Here is a 15389-nt window from a genome sequence, read left to right as displayed (position 1 = left end):
AGTAAAAGTGTAAGGGTGTGCTAGTTTGTGGGCGGCTGAGACGTAGGTGGGTGGGTGGGAGCGTGGGTGGTAAAGTTGAGGGCATCTGTGGGTGGGCGTTTAGGTGGGAGAGAAAGTAGATGGGTAAGGAGGAAGGGGAATAAGAGTGGGATAGTTTGTAGGGGGGGGGGGTAGAGATGTAGATGGGTGGGTGGAAGGGAGGGAAAGTTGAGGTCGTTTTATGGGTGGGCGGATTGATGAGTGGAAGTAGGTGGGTGGGCAGGAGAGTAAGGGGGGAACGGAGGTTGGTTAAGACGTAAATGGGTGGGTTGGAGGGTGGGTGGGAAGGTTGAGGTCAAGTATGGGCTGGCGGGTGAGTGTATGGGTGTGTGCGTGGGTGTGTCGGAGGGCGGGCATGACTCACGGTGGTGGTGGTGGTGGGAGGGGGGGGTGGAGGTGATGTAAAACGCTTAGTGGTGAATATCAGGCTTGGAGGGCGATCGTGAGGCCTACTGAGCCGAGAACATGATTGGGCAACTCTACCGACATTAATTCTGAGTGTGCAATAATGAGCTTCAATAGGTACGGGCGAGACTGACCCTAAATGCTAATACGAGAGAAAGAAAAAATAGTGTATGGGCAAAATTCAGTCACTCAGATGCAAAATACGTAAAGAAAATAAAACCTGTGACCATCGTGGAGTCTGATCGCATTGTTAGTAGTGTTCAAGGGTAGGGACTGAATGATTTGAGGGATACAGTGGTAATGTTTACGGTACAATTTGACCCTAAAGTGCTCATAACTGATTGAAAAAGGGTTCATGGGCGGAATCCAACCCCTTTAATGCCAATACGAGAAGGAAGAAATATTGCTGGCATCGTGGAGTTTGATCGCATTGTTAGCAGTGTTCAAGGGTATGGAATGAATGATTTGAGGGATCCTAATGTTTACTGTAAAATTTGACCCTAAAATGCTCATAACTGACTGAAAAAGGGTTTATGATCGCATTGTATAGTAGTGTTCAAGGGTATGGACTGAATGATTTGAGGGATCCTAATGTTTACTGTAAAATTTGACCCTAAAATGCTCATAACTGACTGAAAAAGGGTTCATGTACAAATTTCAATCCCTCAAATGCCAATACAAGAAGAAAACATCGTGGAGTCTGATCACACTGTTAGTAGTATTGGAAGGTAAGGACTGGATGGTTTGAGGGATCTAATGCAATGTTCTATAACCGGCCTCTTGCAGACTCCTTACGTTCTTATGTTCTTATAAGTTCGGACGCGTGAGTGAGCGCGGGGCAATAAATCTTCATGTGACACCTTATACGGGTCCTGTTATCGGTAAGGCGAGAAATGTGAACGGAGTGGTACATGGGTTCCTTTCCCCGTAGTTCTGAGAGTGAAGATTTCGAGAGATTTAGGGGGAAAGGAGGGTGATTAAGACGTATATGGGTGGGTTGGAAGGTGGGTGGGAAGGTTGAGGTCAGTTGTGGGCTGGCGGGTGGGTGTATGGGTGTGTGTGTGGGTGTGTCAGAGGACGTTATATCAATACAAAAAAAAAGGTCGATAACGAAACATATGGACTCAAGATGGACGTTATTTTTTTGCGTAGTAGGGAGACTGTCGGATATTTAATGGACGAAAATATGTAGGAAAAATGGCTCATGGATGAAATGTATAAACGAAAGGACATTAAAAGTAGGGAGTGGGAAGGCTTTGGGATATTTAATGGACGAAAATATGTAGGAAAAATGGTTCATGGACGAAATGTATAGACGAAAGGACATTAAAAGTAGGGAGTAGGAAGGCTTTGGGAGATTTACATGACATATGGAGGAAGGCTTCAGTGACGAAATAAACTAAAAAAAGATGGAAATATTTTTAAGTAGCAGAAAGAGTGAAGGCTTTATAAGGCTCAAGAAGATAAAACATTAACAAAGCACATGAGTTCTTTACGTAACATTGAGATTGGGGGCTTTGGTGGGCTTTCAGGAGGAGATATGCAGAGGAGAAAGATTACGGGGGAAAATATTTATACGAAGTGGACACATTCTAAGCGGGTAAAACGTAAACACAGTACGGGAATTCTTTACGGGCTATTGAGATTAAAGACTTTAGGAGGTTTAAAGAGAACGAGATATGGAAAGAAAGATTAATGTCGAAATATCTAGACGAAGTACCCGAATTCCAGGCAGACAAAACAAGAATAATACAGGAATTCTTTACGCGCTATTGAGATTAAGGGCTTGGATAGAACGAAATATGTTAACATCGAAATATGTAAACGAAGTACCAGAATTCCAGGCAGACAAAACAAGCACAATACAGGAATTCTTTACACGCTATAGAGATTAAGGGCCTTGATAGAATGAGATATGCAGAGGCTAAAAGGCGAAAATATTTAATAGTACACAAACATTAATCCCGTAGCATAAGTGAAGGATACTGAGACTGATGACTTAAGGTAGATTTACAGGACAAGATATATGGAGAGAGAAGGTTAAAACACGAAAATATTTAAAAGTAGTGTGATATTCCCCCCGCAGCAGGGAGTGAAGGGTTAAGGTTTATGGGCGAAATACGAGTTCTTGGTGTCGAATGTTAAGACTAAGGCGATTAAGCAAAGCCAGGGAGCAGAAGCCTGAGTCGAGGGAGTGACTTAACCCCACCTCCCTCCCGTGCCGTGGCAAAGGCTGGCAGGTTGATGTGCGGAGGGATGTTTATGGCAATGACGTTTTGAACTGTGCATAGGGATAATTTTCTCCTCTCAGGTTCTTACTTACATTTGCTGCTGGTATTTTTTAAGCTTTTTTTTACATGTTTAAACAGTTTGTGAGTTTTTTTTTTTCAAACGTTTAACTTTACTTCTCTTCCTAACTCAGCAGTTTCTAATAACTTGGGAGAATGATTTTTTTTTTCCATTATTTCTAACTTTTTTTATCCTCTAGTAATTTGTGATAATATTTTTGTTAACTTACTCTAACAGTTACCTTTATTTTTACTTTACTTCTCCTTCTAACTCTTTAAATTCTGTATTAAGTGTGCTATTTTTTTGTTGGCTTTCTCTGATAACTTGCTATTTATTCTTTTATCTCAGGTAAACTTTCAACTACATGTTTCCATTTTTTTCCTGGCGGTTAGGTTGGCTTTTATCTTTGGTAATTCCTCATCTATATGCTTCTGTTTCCTCTGTCTTGGGATTACTGAAATACCTTACATACCTGACTTCCTATTACATATATACACGCTTTTTCTCTCTTCCTCCTTACCGAAAATACCTCACCTGCCTAACTTCCTATCACGAGAGCATACGATTGTTTCTCTACCCTTTCTTCCTTGTATGTCTTCGTCAGTTCGTCGATTAAGTACCATTTCCCCATTTCCTCACACACGGGCTGAGGGGACCTTGCAATGACCTCCAAAATGTACTCACTTCCTCTGTTTTTACGCGAAGTGGATATCATAATACTCTATGGCTAACTCTTATATTTGCGTCTCAAGGCTAAATTATGAGACAAGGTGAGTGGTTTGTTTCAGGGGTAAATTATGTAAAGTGGCGAGCTTGTACACACAGTCCCATGAGTTAAACAAAGTCCCACTCAAAGCAAAAACGGGGCCAAGGGTGAATTAGTCCCAAGGTGGAAGATGTGGGCACTTGAGGGTATGAGGCAAAATAATGATCTCGTGGGAATGGAAAGTTTTTTTTTTTTTTTTTAACAGCAGAGGAGACAGTGCAAGAGCGTAAAAAAAAGAAAACACCAAAAAAAAAAAAAAAAAAAAAAAAGCCCGCTATTTACTGCTCCTAAATTACAAGTTACAAGACATTACACAAATTTCAAAGCGTAGATACGAAGCCTTACATAACGAGGCCAAGGGTGAATCAGTGGACCGAACATGTGAAAGCTAACGAAGGAGAATTTTTGGATATAAGGATGAAGACAGGGTAGCACAACTTTGAGGGACTCACACACCCAGAGTTGAAGGGTACACAAAAATCACTGGACCATATAAAGTGAAAGCCTTGCAAGAATTTTCGGATCCAAGGGCAGATACACGCTCATTAGGAGGAATACAAGTTCTAATGGCAAAAATATACACACGATTGCAATGGTAGACAAAAATTAGTGGACCAAAACGAGGAAAGCACTGCATGAATTTTCGGATCCAGGGGCAGATACACGCTCATTAGGAGGAATACAAGTTCTAAGGAGAAAAATATATACACAGTTGCAATGGACACAAATTAGTGGACCAAAACAATGAAAGCACTGCATGAATTTCAGATACAATAATGAGGATACGTTCAGTGAAGACGTATCCGAGTTCTAAGGACATAATTGGAATGGTAGACACAATGGTAGACATAACTGCTATGGTAGACACAAATTAGTGGACCAAAACGATGAAAGCACTGCACGAATTTTAGATACAAGGATGGGGACACGTTTAGTAAAGATGTATACAAGTTCTAAGGATATAATACCCTTCCCCCTCCTCCTTGTTTCCACACACGCTGTTACAAAGGTACCCACACAAATTAATGGACCAAAAAAAGAGAAAACATAGCGGATTTGACCTCTTTTGGCTAATCTTTACTTTTATCTTTTATGGGAGCGGCGAGTAGCGGGCTTTTTTTTTTTTTTGTCCCCTTTTTGTTGCCCTTGAGCCGTGTCCTCTGATGTAAAAAAAAAAAAAAGAGAGAGAGAGAATTATACACGTTTACTCAAGAGGAATACAAGTTTTATGGAGACACACACACACACACACACACACACACACACACACACACACACACACAGGGCGAGAGGTTAATGCAATACTTTAATTAATTTGAGTGAGTCTCGGAGGTACATACGAAGACAAGAAAAGAAAAAGAAAAAAAAAATACTGATATGTTGACTAATTTATACACTTAATACCTTGTTTATATATTTCTCTCTCTCTCTCTCTCTCTCTCTCTCTCACTGTAACTAATTTGAGGTTCAGTGCGAGGGATTTAGTGTTTGAGATATACGATTAGGAGAAAAGGCAAAAGAAAGATACTCTGACTTATTTCTGATTCATTTATTCAATATATTAATAGATTCACTCATTCCTTCCATTAATCTCCCGCACACTACTACTCAATTTGGGACTCAGTGGGAGTATATATTTCTATCCATGGAGACTAAGGTAGGTATTGCCAGACGCTGCCACCCCTTACATCAACCATTTCCAGAGGCCGAAAAAGAGATCAATCGCTTTCTAATGAGTATTTTTTTTAGCTTCACGGTACAAAAGAAAGGTGGAACTACCAGAAGGGTAAAAAAACTCCTCTTGGAAATGTCACAAACTCCTACGAAAGCCTTGACAAATATGTGTAGTTGGACGCCGAAGTGTTAAGAATACGACGCTAAATAAGAATGAAGAACATAAGAACGCAGGAGTCTGCAAGAGGCCGGTAGGCCTGTACAAGGCAGCTCCTTTGAACCTAAGCTCCCGTGTATCTAACCCCACCTAATATCGCTGTCCATGAGTTTATCTAATCTATTTTTGAATGTGACAATTGTATTGGCACTCACCACATGACTGCTAAGCCTATTCCACTCATCCACCACCCTGTTAGTAAACCAATTTTTGCCTATGTCCCTGTTGAATCTGAATTTATCCAATTTAAACCCATTACTTCGTGTCCTACCAGGTTCTCTTACCAACAAAACCTTATAAATATCCCCCTTATTAAAGCCCTTCATCCATTTATAAACCTCGATTATGTCTCCTCGCACCCTTCGCCTTTGTAGAGAATGTAAGTTTAACTGTTTGAGTCTTTCCTCGTATGCTGCTGACTTTTTACTGTTTACTGTTGACTCACTAATGAAGACCTCGCTGCCTTGATTAACTTGCTTGGTCGCTCCCTCACGCCTGTCATTAATGCATGGTTCAGTCACGGGACATGTCGACGCCTCAAATCTATGTGGCACAGGACGACTTTGAGCTCTATTTTTAAACGTGTCTGCGCCTCAGTTCGCATGTTTGAAAAGCCTCTTGAAGTTCCTAGGATTCTATTGGACTGTTTTGTGATCCTAGTGATAGTTTTATACGACTTCTGCACTTTGAAAGGGGAAAATCACTCATGAAAACCCTGTTAATCTTCTCTGTGGCCTTGGGAAATAGTCGAGCATGATACGTTTTAAGAGTTCGCACGTTTGAAAAGCCTCTTGTGGAATTACCTAGGATTCTATTGGACTGTTTTGTGATCCTAGTGATAGTTTTACACGACTTCTGCACGTTGAAAGGGGAAAATCACTCATGAGGACCTTGTTAATCTTCTCTGTGGGCTTGGGAAATAGTCGAGCATGATACGTTTTAAGAGTATGGGCCAAGGCTGCGTCGTGTGCGCGGCCTTGGGGTGGAGCAGGAGGCGAGGCGAGGCGAGGCGTGTAAGCCCTGGAGATTACCTGGAGCCCCGTAAGATAAGGTAAGGCCACGGATACGCACACCTTCGCCGAGTAATGAACGTAAACACAACATGACGTAACTTCGCACGCCGCCACGCACGCACTACGCATTCACCCCCCAAAAGATACAACCAAAAAGAACGAAAAACAAAACATTAAAAAAATCAATTAAAATCCCAGTGCAATGGAGCAATACAAAGAAAACAACAACCAGTTAGCGAGTTCCAGGTAATACACAGGTAAGAATCAAAACAAAACAAAACAAAAAATCAATTAAAATCCCCGTGCAATAGAGAATACAAAGAAAACAACAACCAATCAGTGAGTTCCAGGTATTATACACAGGTAAGAACAGCCGTCAGCATCCTGTACGTAACCTTTCACGGCGTCACTATCAATTAAAAGCAAAAATATACGAACGAGATAAAAATAATGTCCCGCCATAATCAATGAACTTCCTCTGACCTTTGCGATATGAAGTCAGCGCTAGAAACAGCAGGAGGAACAGGGGCAGAGCAGTAGCAGGAGGAGCAGGGGGCAGGGGCAATACCAGCAGGAGAAAGGGCAATAACAGTAGGAATAGAGGAAAGAACAGTAGTAGCGGGCAATAACAGGAACAGGTATTGAGGAAAGGGTTAGGAGGGTAGTAGCGATAACATGGGGAGGGGCAGGACCAATGGAAATAGCAGTTGCAGGGGCACGGCAGGGGTCAGGAGGGTAGTAGCAGTAGCAGGGGCAGGGGAACTCGGCAGCCAGGTGTGCTTCCCGCCTCGCTTCATCGGCTTGGGAAAGGTTAGGTTACTCTCAAGCGTCCCAAGGCTGACCCGACACGCACCGCTGCCCGCACCCGACACCTGACGCCCCACACACCTGCAACACTGCCCACTCAGCTGACGCGCAACACAACACTCCTGCTCTCGACACACAACAAGCCTTATATGTTGGGGCTCGATCCGTTCCGAGTATATCCGCTTTAACACTCGACAGGTAACTCAAAACATACTCGCAACACACTATACTCACGAAGCTGATCCTGCAACACAACATTCAACACAGCAACAAGCCTTATATGTTGGGGATCTATCCGTTCTGAGTGCATCCGCTTCCACACTCGGACAGGTAACTCAAAACATACTCGCAACACACAATAACTGACCCTGCAACATAACACTCAACTCAACACAACAACAAGCTTTATGTGCTGAAGTTTGATCCCATCTCTATATGTCCGCTTTCTCGCTCCGACAGGCTACTCCTAACACACCTAATCACTATACCCACACAACTGACTCGCAACACACCGCAACTGCCACACAACACACGACTAACCTACCTTGGGTGTCTAAGTTTAATCCTTTTCAATATCCCCGCTTCACAAATGCAGAGTGGACGGTGCAGGCGGCGACGGTGAGGTTAATCAACAGGTAACGAACACACTCTCCAGGTATGCCTTCGCCTCGCTATACGCTAAATCACTTGAGCGTCAGTCTTATCACCACTTGCGTTGAGTCACCAGCAGCAGGAGTAGAAGTTCCAGCAGGCGTGGCAAGCAGGAGCAGACAGCGGAGTCGACGTGATCTAGGTTAGCGAGGTGGTGAGGCGTGTGTGCGCGCGTCAAGGGAGTCCCCACTTCTGGCAACACCTCCTGTGCCACCGTCGTCAAATCCACCCTTTCCCTCTGGCTTCCGCGGAGACACTGAGCGGGATTGTCCAAACTCGCCTCTTTATAAATGCGGTCTGAGTGTGGTAACCGATGGAGGGAGGGAGGAAGGGAAGGTAGAGAGAGGTAGTACAAGGGAGTGAGTGAGAGGGTGAGAGGGCGAGGGGAGGAAGGGAGGGAGGGAGGTAAGAGGGTGAGGAATAGGGGAGGGGAGGGAAGGAGAGGCGGGTCGTGGTGATAACAGCTGAGAGGGAGATGGGGAGAGGAGGGAGGGGAGGAATGTTATAGGTGGTGGTGGTGGTGGTGGTGGTGGTGGTGATAATGGTGATAGTGATGAAGATAGTGCGATGTATAGTGATAGTGAGCTTCATTATCAATACTATTATTATCATTATCATTATTATCATTATTATTATCATTATTATCTGCATTATTAACACCATTTACCCTCTAACAGGTGAAATTTACCTGGGAACAACAAAAACAATGGCAAAAACACCACCACCACTAATAATAATAATAATGATAATAATAATAATAGGGTCAAACGGGTAGGGGGAGGAGGAGGAGAAGAGAGGGAGGAGAGGAGGAGGGAGAGAGAATCGTGGGGGGGAAGGGGGGATGCTAGTTATAGAATTTCGTGAGAAGGAGGAGGAGGAGGAGGAGGAGGAGGATGGATGAAGGGAGAAGGAGAAAGAGAGAAGGAGGTATGGGAGTCGCTGAGAGGAGAGGAGGAGGAGGAGGAGGAGGAGGAGGATGGAGGAAGGGAGAAGGAGAAAGAGAGAGGGAGGTATGGGAGTCGCTGAGAGAGAGGAGGAGGAGGAGGAGGAGGAGGAGGGATGCTTGTTACCTTCCCTCTCCCCCTCCCCCCCACGACTGATCATGTTACAACCTCCATTCCCCCCCTTTCCCCTATCTCCCTTACCCCTTCCCCCCCACCCCCCGCACCTCACGACCCACACCACACTGGAATGCGGAGAAGGAGGAGGAGGAGGAGGAGGAGGAGGAGAAAGGTTGTGACGAATATTTTCACAAGAATCTAATCCCCTAAATCGCCCGACTCCCGTTTTCTTTGATCGCTTTTAATCAGACGTAAGAGACATTTTTGGCAGAGAGAGAGAGAGAGAGAGAGAGAGAGAGAGAGAGAGAGAGAGAGAGAGAGAGAGAGAGAGAGAGAGAGATTAACGACACCACACCATCTTAAAACCTAAAACACCAAAAAAAACAAAAAAACTAATAAGAAAAAAACAGAGAAAAGGTCGAGAGAAAAGGTCAAGAAAACGGTTAACCTAAAAAAAATAACCACAAAAAAAGGGGAAAAGAAAAATGCATAATTCAAGTTTCAAATCATATCAGTTTTTCTAATTTTTTTCTCTATTTTCTCTTTTCTCTTTTTTTTAAGTTCACGTTTTCCGGATTAACATGAAAGGCAAATCACGTAAGAAATAGATAGAGGAGGAGGTAGAGGAGGAGGAGGTAGAGGAGGAGGAGGAGGAAGAAGGAGGAAGAGGAGGAGGAGGAGGATGTGGAAAAGCAGGGGTAGAAAATGGAGAAGGAGGAGGAGGAGGATGTGGAAAAGCAGGGGTAGAAAAAGGAGGAGGAGGAGGAAGAGGAGGAAGAGGAAGAGGAGGAGGAAATGGAAAAGCAGGGGTAGGGAAGGGAGGAAGAGATGGTGAAGGAGAAAGAGGAGGACCAGGAGAAGGAGAAAGGAGAGGATGGGAGAGGAAAGAAGAGGAAGAGGAGGAAGGCAACAGGTCTAAATTTTACCCCTTGTCTCCTGGCTTCAACATACGAGAATAGAAAGCTTCCCCTAAAAAAAGTCACCCATGTATTTACGCTTACACACACACACACACACACACACACACACACACACACACACACACACCATAAATAAATGACGTGTTGGATAGACCCGCCTCCTCTCCCCCCCGCCTCCCCGTGCCAGCTCGTGCCTTCCTCAGAAATGCAAGTCTTGGAGGAAAGCCTAACCTTGAATCTCTCTTCCTGGGAATGCCTTCTCTTTGCGTCTCCGTGTACAAATATAAGTGAACTCCGTGGCGACGCTGCCTGATTTATGCCTCTAGGAATGAACTCTAAAGGAACGCTACCTGAGTTTTATTGTTTTAAAATTAATTAATGAGAATGAATGGAAATATACATGCGAACAATGAAATGTCGTCCTTTGTTCTCTCTCCTAAAGAATAAGTTGATAAAATAACGAAAAGTTGGTGAATGAACTTATAAAAAAAAGGTCTTTCACCCTTCAAAGAATAAACGAATAACTAATTAAAAAATATGAAATAAAGAAGATGCATTATTTGTCATGAACCGTAATAAATAAAGGGATAAAGCAGAACCGATAAATGACCTTTGCAAAATAATATCTCTATGTCACTTCACAAAGAAAGAAAAAGGAAAAATATAAAGTAAAAATGGTAAATGGACTCAAAAACAGCACTCAGCGTCTCCCACAACAAAGAATAAAGGAATAAGATGTAGAAAATGAAGTTCGGAAAAACGGTCCCTGCCTCACAACCCAAGAAATTCACGGACCAATCCAAGCAAAACAGGTAAATGTCATACAACGTAACCAGATTGTCGTACTCTGCCTCTCATATTTGCCGATTTCCGACCCAATAATTGCTTTCATCACCCAGATAACACCCTTCATATATAGTTATCGTTTAAATGGTTAATTATCGGTGATGGCAACAGTTATGGGGAAGAAACCGGTATATACGCGGCTCTGAGTACGATAATCTGGCAAGGGTGGTAAATGAACCCTGAAAAAGCCCCTCCTGGCCTCACCCTAAAAACAGCAACGAGGTGCATATTTCTTTTGCGTTTTTGGCACTAACTTTTCCTTGGGGGGTTTAGTTTTCATAGTAGAGCCAGCGTTTTGTGGACTTTATTTTATACTATTCTCAGCCTCTGGTATATTTCCTTTCCCGCAAAAAAGAAAGAAAATTAACTATCCACCTGAACTTGACCTCTCCTCTGGTCTCTCGCTGTCCTTTCCTTTGTTGGAGCAGCCGATAGCGGGCTTCTTTGTTGCTATTTTTGTTGTTTTTTTGCCCTTGCTGTGAATTTAAAAAAATCGCTGATCCATACTAAACTAACTAAACTAAGCCCTTAATTAACCTGCCTCCCTTGCTGTGAATAAAAAAATCGCTAATTCATACTAAACTAACTTAACTAAGCCCTTAATTAAAAAATCGCTAATTTCATATAAACTAACTAAAAGTAAAGCCTTATTGCTGATCCCTTGCTGTGAATAAAAAAATCGCTAATTCATACTAAACTAACTAAAGTAAGCCCTTAATTTAGCGATCTCCCTTGCTGTGAATAAAAAAAATCGCTAATTCATACTAAACTAGCTAAAGTAAGCCCTTAATTTAGCGATCTCCCTCGCTGTGAATAAAAAAATCGCTAATTCATACTAAACTAACTAAACTAAGCCCTTAATTAAGCTGCCTCCCTTGCTGTGAATAAAAAAAATCGCTAATTCATACTAAACTAACTAAACTAAGCCCTTAATTAAGCTGCCTCCCTTGCTGTGAATAAAAAAAATCGCTAATTCATACTAAACTAACTAAACTAAGCCCTTAATTTAGCGATCTCCCTTGCTGTGAATAAAAAAATCGCTAATTCATACTAAACTAACTAGACTAAGCCCTTAATTTAGCGATCTCCCTTGCTGTGAATAAAAAAATCGCTAATTCATACTAAACTAACTAAACTAAGCCCTTAATTAAGCTGCCTCCCTTGCTGTGAATAAAAAAAATCGCTAATTCATACTAAACTAACCAAACTAAGCCCTTAATTTAGCTGTCTCCCTTGCTGTGAATAAAAAAATCGCTAATTCATACTAAACTAACTAAACTAAGCCCTTAATTAAGCTGCCTCCCTTGCTCTGAATAAAAAAATCGCTAATTCATACTAAACTAACTTAACTAAGCCCTTAATTAAGCTGTCTCCCTTGCTGTGAATAAAAAAAATCGCTAATCCATACTAAACTAACTAAAGTAAAAATTAACTGAAAACCGACTCAATAGGCAAGTAATAAGCAGTGTCATCGTGGCTTGAAGAAAAACAGGTTCATGATTCGCTCCCGACAGCTTCACGTTTTCTGTCAGTCTCCCATTACTTTCCGAGACCACCGAGAAGAGTAACTGGGTTTTCACGGGTGTTTTTTCCCGCTCATGGACACATGGACACATGGAAATGCAGGCAACAGAAACCCTATTGGCTCATTACGAGGTCGCCCTCTTTGGTGATTTAATCTGCTCGACAGCCACTTGGGGCTTGAGGAGCAGACGAAAGCACCTCGATATTCAGTTTACTCCCGACGCAGCGAAATGACGGTCGATTCTATATTTGAAGGAGTTGATGGTATTCGCATTTACTCTTTCAAATATAGAATCGACCGTCATTTCGCTGCGTCGGGAGTAAACTGAATAACGAGGTGCTTTCTTCTGCTCCCCAATATCGAGGTGCTTTCATTTGATCCTGGTTCAGAAGCCGTGTAAAACTATCACCAAAATCGAAAATGTCCCTGAAACCCCCCAGCATCTTCTACGAGTCTTTTCAAACTGGCGAACTGAGATGCCGGTACGTTTAAGAATATGGGCTTTAGGCGCGAAGAGATGATAAATGCATTCTAATCAAGGCATCACGACGCTCACTTGCAAAAATACTAATAACTTGAACAACTAATTAATGGTTCACTACACACACACAAAAATATTAATAACTTGAACAACTAATTAATGGTTCACTACACACAAAAAAAAAAAAAACATGAAAGACGTGAATAGTTGGTGAATGTTTTCCTACACGCACAAATAAACGTATAAACAAGATGAGTGCTTTGGGGGGACCACCTTTTCTTTGGGCATTCTCTGTTTTAAAAGTAGAATGAGCGTGCTGCGGACTTATTATTATCATTGTTTTGTCTTCAGCCTTCCGTTTATTTCCTTTACCGCAAAAAAAGAAAGCTACCTATAATTAAACTATCTAAACTAAGTAAAGCTAACGGAATAGGAGTAGGAAAACTAAACTGATTAAAATGAACTACAACTACCTCGTAATGAACCTTTTCAGTACACGAACACTTTTTTCTTATTCTCCTATTTTCATATTTCTTCTTTTTTCCGCATTTATTTCTACACTTCCACTCCCTCATCTTCCTCTTTTTCTTCCTTCGCCTCCTTCCTCTATTCTACCTCCTTCCCCCCTCTCATAAATAACATAACTAAAGCTAAATGAATAGGCGTAGAAAAGCTAAACTCACTAAACTAACTGAAAACTAACACAATAGCCAGGCACAGGAAAGCCACCCCACCCCACCCACGCGACCATGACGGCGCTAACAGGTCCAACTGCACTAATTACGAGCCCTCAACGGCACTGCTGCTGAAGGGAACGGCTCGACCTTTGCCTGGCCTGTTTTTGTGGGCGTGCATGAGAGAGAGAGAGAGAGAGAGAGAGAGAGAGAGAGAGAGAGAGAGAGAGAGAGAGAGAGGGGTGGGGGAGGGGGAGGTGGTTGTTATGTCGAGTGTTTGCAAGGACCTTCAACTATGTCATCTCAGTGTTAAGTCGATGTTTTGAACTGCGTGCCCTCCTCGACCTGTGTGTGTGTGTGTGTGTGTGTGTGTGTGTGTGTGTGTGTTGGCGCTTAGGACGTGACTATTTCTCGGCCCGTTGCTCTTTTCGGCGGTGACACACGGTAATTGGCTCCATCATGCAGGAGTGTTGGCACAGCGAGCACGTTGGCGTAATGTTTATATTGGGTGCCGCTGCCGTGTGTGTGTGTGTGTGTGTGTGTGTGCTCGCAGTAAGGGTGTTTTTCCTGCTCGGGTTCGGGGATGCCGCGTCTTATATTTAGCTGCGTTTTCCTATTTTCCTCCACGATTTCTTGCGCTGAGAGTCCATTTCTGTCTCTAGTTCACCTTCTCTCTCTCTCTCTCTCTCTCTCTCTCTCTCTCTCTCTCTCTCTCTCCCTGCGTATAAGTTGGTATCCTCGCCTTTGTTTGGTTTCACGAGGAACTACTAATTAAGAATCTCGCCCTTTGCCGGATATTTCTGTTTCTCGGGATTGGAACCGTTTCTGAGTGTTCTTATTATACCTCGATAATTTTGTGCGTACATAACAGAAGAGGGTGGGTGTAGAAGTTAAAGGGGAAAGAAAGAAATACAGGAGGAGGTATAATTCTTTCAGTGGGTATTTGCGGAGTGTGTCCTGTCTTAAATGTTGTGTAACGCATGCAGACTTTATTTACTTAGTTGTCATTGCAGAGGATGGAAGCCAAGGACAGACGAATACAACATCAACAAAAACAAAGCCAAAAACGTAACACTGGCTCTACGCACACAGGATAACGAATTAACCTTTTGACTTCGGATTTCCTACAGTCAAACATCACCAAGCTACAGGAATGGAACAAAAAGTGGCTGCTACAATTCAATGAAGAGAAATGTAAAGTCCTGAACCTTGGGAGGGGAAATCCAGCATACCAATACCACATGGGAAACACTCCACTATCCACCACAGAGGCAGAGAAAGACCTGGGACTGTATGTTACCAGGCTACCAGGGAAGGAGAAGTTCGTGCCAATCGCAGCGGACGGGTTAAGAGAATGTTCCGAAAAGATAATCAAAGTTAGATGAAGAGGCGACTTGATACTTTCCTCTTGAGAGTTTGATAATGATAACAATGATGATAATAGTAGTTGTAGTTCTGTTTACTTTTGAGACATGTGCAAGGAAGAAAACTGAAGAAAAGTGTAAAATATATAATGCTTCTTGAAATTAATTGATATAGATAACAAATATTCTAAGTCACAGGAAGGTATTAAAGACACTCCGATTATCAGGTAAGAATGATGATATGAAATAACTGAACAGCAAAAATAGTATATACACACATTTTTGTTTTTGTTAATTGCATACAAAATATCTTATCATCATGTAGGGTATACTGAAGAGACGCATACCACCAATCTTGTATACATGTTTATTTATGTGTGAACGAAAAGATTATTTAAACCATTCACGTCTTTATTTTTTTTATTTTTTTTTGTGTGTGTGTGTGCGGTGAACCTTTAATTCCGTATTCAAGTTATTAATGTTTTACTGAGTGCGCGTCGTGATGGCTTGATTAGAACGCATTCACCATCTCCGTGCCTGGACCTGGGGCTGCCTGGCCGATCATGAACCTTTTTCTTGCGCCGCGGTGACACTGCTTATTAATACCGAGGCTTCGTGGTGGAGTCCTCTCTTCCACCAACGACAAAAACAGGGAAA

At 42.5% G+C, this 15389-nt stretch overlaps 1 protein-coding gene across 2 annotated transcripts in view; it reads right to left on the bottom strand.

Annotated features, from left to right (window-relative positions):
• LOC126986866 (ADP-ribosylation factor-like protein 4C) overlaps positions 1 to 15389 on the bottom strand; it is an 88143-nt gene that overhangs the window by 15048 nt on the left and 57706 nt on the right. The window contains exon 1 of one of the 2 annotated variants that reach the window (XM_050843330.1): positions 7755 to 8129. The exons of the other annotated variant lie outside the window; for it this stretch is intronic. The gene's annotated coding sequence lies outside the window, so the exon portion shown is untranslated. Of the gene's footprint in view, positions 1 to 7754; positions 8130 to 15389 lie in introns of those variants that run through there. 2 annotated transcript variants of the gene reach the window in all.

Source organism: Eriocheir sinensis, chromosome 63 (genome assembly GCF_024679095.1).
Source record: "Eriocheir sinensis breed Jianghai 21 chromosome 63, ASM2467909v1, whole genome shotgun sequence".
Taxonomy (NCBI): domain Eukaryota; kingdom Metazoa; phylum Arthropoda; class Malacostraca; order Decapoda; family Varunidae; genus Eriocheir; species Eriocheir sinensis.
Note: the sequence above shows the minus strand (reverse complement) of the source record. Positions and strands in the feature narration are given on the sequence as shown.